A 7,311-nucleotide genomic window follows, 5' to 3' on the forward strand; every position below is an offset into this window, starting at 1 on the left:
GTATTAAAAAACTTACTAATCAACCCTTGCACATTCATATAAACCTCAAACAGGAAAGGCTAAACATTGATCCCTATGCAACCAGTAGTCATACAAACCCTCTTCAACCATCGCATTCTGCTTCCTGCTACTCAGCTAATTCTGGATCCAATTAGCATGACTTCCTTGGATACCACTATTGCTATCAGTCTTCCATAGAGGACCTTATCAAAGGTTTAGCTGAATTTTAAGTAGACTGCATTAGAGGTCATTGCCCTCATTTACACATGTGGTCACCTCTTCAAAAAATTCGAACAAGCTGGTCAGACTTGACCTCCACATCGCAAAGCCATGCTGACTATTTTTGATTAATCCCTGCATGTTATCATGGAAAGGTCAGTGTTAGTTTTTCAGGATACAGGGACTAAAAAGAAGAGTAGATTACCATCCATACAGGCAGGTGGTTGAATCTTTGAGTTATTGGAACTATTCCACAAATGGATCAAACATAGCATTCAACTTAACTGGGGACATAAAACTGCAAGTGTTGAATCAAATGCTCCTTAGACTAAGTAATTAACCAAACTTCCTGTTTTCCTTCCTCTGTAAAGTATGGGAAAGTTATCAAAAGCTATGATTCATCAAAAATACAAGTAGTAGAGATAGACAGGACTAAGGGTATCAGTTCATTGATAGGAAAACAGATAGTAGGTTATTTGGAAGTGGAATACTCCTGGGACTACTTTTGATAACTCAAGGGTCTGAATTTTGAGAATATTGGCACATGAATGCTTGTAGAGTTTTTAGTGCTTTTGAAATTCTTGACTGTTATAGTTGAGAAAAAATATCGTGCCTTCTACAGGGCATCCAGGATCTGTGTGTGAATTCAATATACCTCTAAACTGGAAATCATGATATCTAGATAACCAAATGTATAGAGCGAAAAGGAAGCATTACAACAACTTGTATGATCAGCCATCATCAAAGTGAATGGTGGAACAGGCTTGAAGGGCTGAATGACCTATTCTTGCTCCGGTTTTCCATTTTTCTATATTGCCTGCTCACTTCAATGATTGCAGTGCTCAGTCAGCATCAGCTGCTCTGCTAATTGGCTGGATAAGGATATGACAATGTATATCATGAATGACTAGTACCTGGATGAGCCAAGCTCCAATGACATCTGAGAAGCTCAACATCATTCAGGACAGAGCAGGGTGCTCCATTATCACTTCACAAAACATCTTCAACATTCACTCCCCACAGCACTGATGCACAATGGCAGCAGTATGTACCATCAAAAAGATGCACTACAACATTCACCAAGTCTTCTATGACAGCACCTTTCAGACCTGCGATTTCCACCATGCAGACAGGTAACAGCAGCAGAATGGGGTTTGTTCAGTGATCAGACTATCCTGGTGCCTCAAATGTATGTAAATATATTCTGGGTCAAGTGAGAGATGCCTTTGGTTTGTTTGGATAAAGTCAAACTCCAATGCGCGTTTGTTTCCTTGATATGCTACTATACAGAACTGAACTGTGTTTGAAAGTTAAGTATATTTTGAAATTTAAGAAAAGCAGATACTTGATGACACTAACACTAGCATGTTGTCCTCTAGGTCACACACCATCCTGGTTTGGAAACATGTCATTTTTCCTTCACTATTGCTGGGTTAAAATCCTGGAATTCCCTCCCTAACAATATTGTGAATGTCTAGATTCCTGATGAAGGGCTTTTGCCCGAAACATCAATTTTCCTGCTCCTTGAATGCTGCCTGACCTGTTGTGCTTTTCTAGCACCACTCTAATCTAGACTCTGGTTTCCTGCATTTGCAGACCTTGTTTTTACCCAATATTGTGAATGTGTCTGTACCGAATGGACTACAGCAGTTCAGGGGGGCACCTCATCATCATCTTCTCAAGGGCATTTGGCTAAGGGAAACAAGTACCATCCAGAATGCCTATCATCTCTGCATGAATAAAAGAAAAGTCACATCTCATGCTTCTGAACTCAAATGGATATAGGCCCAAACTTTCCTAGAATCAGTTGATTAAGCCTTCTCTCAACTGTTCCAAATGCAATTTTATCATTTCCTAAGTACAGAGATCAAGTTTGTGCACTGTAGTTGGGTACCATCTCACCAAGGTTCTATACAGCTATAACAACACTTCTCTAATTTTAAACTCGACTCCGCTTGCATTAAAAATCAATAATCCATTTCCCTTTCTAATCACTTGCTGTGCCTGCACACTAACTTTTTGCACTTCCTATACCATGATACACAGATCCCTCTGTAACTTAGAGAGTTTTGTTACTACTGCTTTTGCTTCCCTTATTGCTGTCTTTCTATTCTTCCTGCCAAAGTGGAAAAGTTCACATTTTCTGACATTATACTCCATTGACTAAATCTATGCCCATTCACACAAAGAGATACTTGATACTTTCTCTTGATACTTTCCTAGATATCTTTGTATCATCAACAGATTTAGCTACCACGAAGCTACAAAAATTCATTGCCTTCATCCAAGTGATTGCTGTAGGTTGTAAATGATGCCATGTGGCACTCCACGGGTTATTGTTTGCTGAACCAAAAATGATAAGTTATCACTACTCTCTGCTTCAAAATAATTAAACAATCCTCCACTCATACTAATATGTTACATCTTTATCATGAGCACTTATTTTGTCTAGCTTTCATGTGATATCTTATCAAATACCTTTTATAAATCTAAGTACTTACATCTACAGGTCCAATTTACCTATCTTGCTTGTTACTTTCTCAAAGAACTACAATAATCTGACATTTAATAAATGGCTCTAATAAAATCCCATGCTATGTGATAATGATCAGATGATTTCTTCTTGTGATGTTGATTTAAGGATAAAAATTGTCCAAGGAATCTGGAGATAACTTCCTGTTCTCCCCTAAACTAGCATCATAGACCTTTTAATATCTACCCCGAAAGGGCAGATGGGGTCTTGGTTTAACATTTTAACCAACAGGTGGCATTGTCAACAGTTCGGCATTCTTTCACTACTGTACTATCGTGGGTGTTGGCCTAGAGTTTTGTGCTCAAGCTTGAAGTTGGACTTGAGTCCATAACTTTCTGACTCAGAGCCAAGAGTTATACATTTGATTTCCAAATTTAACAGCTCGAATAGGAGCACATTGACTCCTTGACAACAGTGCACACCAAGAGCAAAGAAAACTGCAAAGAAATGTGCCTCTGTTGTCATCCCTCTCTGAAACAACTTTTAGTTCAATGTAGGTGTCAGCAGGTAACAGTGAACATGATAATGGATTTTCAATAAGTTAACCATTTCTGTATTCATTCTGACTCAGTAAATCAATATATTTAAAATAAGGGCAAAATGTTAACAATGCGCAGCAGCACAACTAATGTATAATAGAGAGATATAGGTATATATTCAATCAAACATATGTTGCACTTTCCACCATTGGTTCTATCATGTAGATTTTTAAAAATCTACACATTATCTTGAAGTCAAGCACATATGTTTTTGGAAAAATAGTTACCCATTCAATAAGTACATCTTTACTCACTGTCCAAGACGCACTGTTCTTTAACAAAATAGTGCATTCTGAAAATAATGAACTAACTTGTGACTTTTGCGAAACATTGAAAACAATGTTACAAAGCTAATGACAGTGTACAAATTTGAACCTTGGAGCTATCCACAACATATTTCTCATCCTTCTGAACTTTTCTGGCTTTTAGTTAGAAATGCACACAGCAAGTCATAAGTTCCACATTTACTTGGAAATAGTACAGGCAATAAGATCCCCTCAGCTTTGCAAAGAATGCATTAAAATGTACTTTCTATGTAACTATGTCTATATTGAGAGATATTAATACTTCCTTTTGATCTCTGTAATAATTATTTTGGACTTTTCTAATCCCACCAAACAACAGATCAAAAGAACACCCAGCACAATAATTCTGATATCAAGTGTATGATTACCAATCAGAATCAAGTTGAAATATTTTTTCTAATGAAAATGAAACTTTTAGCAAGAGCAAAACAGTTGCAATTCACACTCCCATGCCTGTGTTTTACACTTGATAAAATGGCCCAATTGTTTTCAATCAAATACTTAATGAGTAAAATGAAATATCAGTGCTTATTTATGCATATTGCCATCATTTATAATGGAATATAACAGATCTTTTCCTCTATACATGCTTATTAGTGTTTTCTCAATACAAAAATCTAACCCACCGTTTTGAAACCCCATTGCACCTCAATGACCACTGCTTACCATAACTATTCTCCAGTTATGGTAAGCAGTCCACAGTATTCTTGGCTTCAAATAACTGTGTTACTCAACAGCTTAATTAAATGAGATATTCAAGTTATCCTCACTATTTGCCTCAATCCTTTTCCAACACAATAGATGGTGGGAAATATTGTACGGTCTCAATCTGGGTTTGCAGAAGTTTGTATAGGACACAGACCTGAGATCTTCTGTAAGATGGAAGGGAGGCTGCTCAATCATCCAACAGCACACCAGATGGCCAAGCTCTTAGAACTACCACAGCTGCATTCCTCTTTCTGATACTTGTCCTTAGTTAAGTCACAGCCACTTTATCTTTCCACCTTCTCACACGAATTGTAACATTACATTGGCTTGGAATTATGCAAAGGTGAAGGCTAGACCAGCTTTACATAACACCACTCCCTAGACCTCACCAGCAACGCCTAGGAATTACATAGTTAAAAACACTAGGTTATAGTCCAATAGGTTTAATTGGAAGCACACTAGCTTTTGGAGCGATGCTCCTGGGCTGTGATAGCTACAAAGCTGCAATATTTCAACTTCAGATTATTATTGAGCTCTGTGTACTGTGGAATGACGCCTATACAATTGCTTCTATCCTCTATTTTTAATTGCACATTGGTGAGTCTAGCCCATCATCAACTCTAAATTTGATGGCGTTGAGAAGTTCTGTTGGTTTAGTTTCCGTAGATCGTTCACTCTATTCATTACTTAAAATAATGCCATACCAATACAAAAAAAAGCATCAGAAGTTAATTTAATTCCTATTTGGGTTTTTAAAATCAATGTCAGAAACATTCTGCGCGCCTGTGGGCACGAAGCCATATCAGTTACATTTCGTTGCTACAACAGGTAGAGTATGTATACACACACAGCTGTCCTGTCTCAGAATTTTTGCCTAGATTATTGTCAATGGACGAGTGTGAAAAGTGTTACGAATAGATCGCATCCAATCACGTGCCCCTTCTGGAGCTTTTGATCTCAATCGAAGTGAACAATGAAGGAAACATTATAAGAATTCTGTTCAGACTAGGGCAAGCTGTTTATGAACGATTATCTGTGCCATGGTGATTTCAACGTGTCACCACCAGCACCCTTCAATTTACTAACATTCAACGTCTCATTAATCTGAATGGCAAAACAATACAGTGGAAACACAGTGCAATATTATACCTGGCTCTTTAACGTATTTTAACGACCATAGTCACTTACCGACAAGCTAAATATAACGGCAATTATTTAAGAACGAAATTCTTAAAATCAAAAATTATAAGTCTCTACACTTTATTAAAGAGCCCTGCATGATTCGGAAACTGTGATCAACTACCAGACCATTTTAGTATTTACAGGACGGTATATTCAATCACTGGCCGGATCAAAGACGAAACAAAAACATTGTTTGAATAATCTATGGAGGTGGCGGATGTACAGTTCTAACCTCAGTGACCCTGCCGGATATTGGAGTTGAGGCTGGTACGAGCTCTAACACGAGTCAGTTCACATAAACTGTAAGACCTGTCGCTGCTATCTCTCACCCAGGAAGCAGCGTGGGTGAGCCGGGGGGGGGGGGGGGGGGGTCCCACACATTGGTCATACACCTTTCCAAAATAAGTTAGAAGCAAATTGTAACGTTGCACGATGGCGTTGGAATCAAACCAGTCCCGCAAACGAGGAAGTCCATCGCAACCTCAGTGAATTGGGAAGCGCCAATTGTAAAATAATCAAAACAATTATTTAATTAATAAATAAAATAAAGGCGTTGAAATTGCCAAACATTGTTTTAGATCCACTGCCTACGTGTAAACATGTAATGGGCGGAGAAGCCCTCCCTCTTCCCCTAAGAAAAGCCTCGCTAAGGTTTGAATGTGGTTATGTAAAACACCTTACCATCTGGAAAAGGCAGTTCGAGCAACGAAATGAACTGGAGTTATTAAGTCGGCATAACATGGGAAAGAACTCAAATCAGAACCCAATGCTGTAAAGATTAAAAAAAACACTGTTGCTACGTGCCGTAGATATGTGCTGCATGATACAATGCACTTCCCCAAAACAAGTGGCTTTCTGAATTTCAATAACCTACTTCCATCTGGCAATGACGTTTGCAGATCGAAACAAGAAACAAAAGGCACAATTTGGGTGATTGAGTTTATATATAAATGTGGTAACATCAGCAGTGAGACCGGTCACTGAGAAAGTATGACTGACCGCCTGGATAAAGCAAGGCCCCTGCCAGACCAGCCTGGCCGCGCCCTGCACTGGGGGCAGCATAAACTCTTCACAGGAACTTTGTCCCGCACGTATTCTCAGGATCTGCGATGGTGAACCTGTAAATATCGCATCAGCCACGCCCACACAGGAGTGCGTGAGTCCTTTGTTTCTGGTTATCAGTTTCTGTGTGGGCATGTTACAAACTGGAAGGACGAGTTGCTGTAGTTAAAGTGAAGGCTCACATTAAAGTCCCTGTGCTGCAGAGTAACTTGTATGCCGATTATAAATATTCCACTGCCCAACCTTTCTCCAAGGAGGAAGCAGATTTGATAATGACATTCAAAGGAGAATTAGATTATTATCTAAAATATTGTTAGTTGTAGCGAAAAGACAAGAGGTGAATTACTTTTCCAGAGAGCCAGCACAGGCATGATGGGCCAAATGGCCTCCTTTATACTTTTGCATGTCTATGATTCTCGAAAATTAATCAATAATCCAGCAAGTTCCAGAAATGAAAGTACTGCTGCAATCAAATGTCAACCTGCATCCTCATGTCTTACTCCATGAGGTTTTAATGCTCTTTTAAAAAAAAAGTTAGAATTAACCCGGTATTAATATTGCCCTTTATATTTCTGCTATCTCATGCAAGCATACAAATTAGAGCAGAAGTGGGCCCTTTGACCTCTTAAGCCCGCTCCACCATTCAATATTATCATGGTTGATTTATTTGTATTTTACATTCCACATTTCTATCTGCATAAATAACCATTGAGTCCCTTGCCTAACAGCAATCTATCAACTTCCACTTTAAAAATATTAAATG

At 38.6% G+C, this 7,311-nt stretch overlaps 1 protein-coding gene across 1 annotated transcript in view; it reads right to left on the reverse strand.

Moving 5' to 3' along the window:
* rbm47 (RNA binding motif protein 47) overlaps positions 1-6,283 on the reverse strand; it is a 256,801-nt gene extending 250,518 nt beyond the window's left edge. The window contains exon 1 of the mRNA XM_072567871.1: positions 6,168-6,283. The gene's annotated coding sequence lies outside the window, so the exon portion shown is untranslated. The remainder of the gene's footprint in view (positions 1-6,167) is intronic.
* Between the last annotated feature and the right edge of the window lie 1,028 nt (positions 6,284-7,311).

The sequence above is a fragment of the Chiloscyllium punctatum genome, chromosome 1, assembly GCF_047496795.1.
Source record: "Chiloscyllium punctatum isolate Juve2018m chromosome 1, sChiPun1.3, whole genome shotgun sequence".
NCBI classification, from domain to species: domain Eukaryota; kingdom Metazoa; phylum Chordata; class Chondrichthyes; order Orectolobiformes; family Hemiscylliidae; genus Chiloscyllium; species Chiloscyllium punctatum.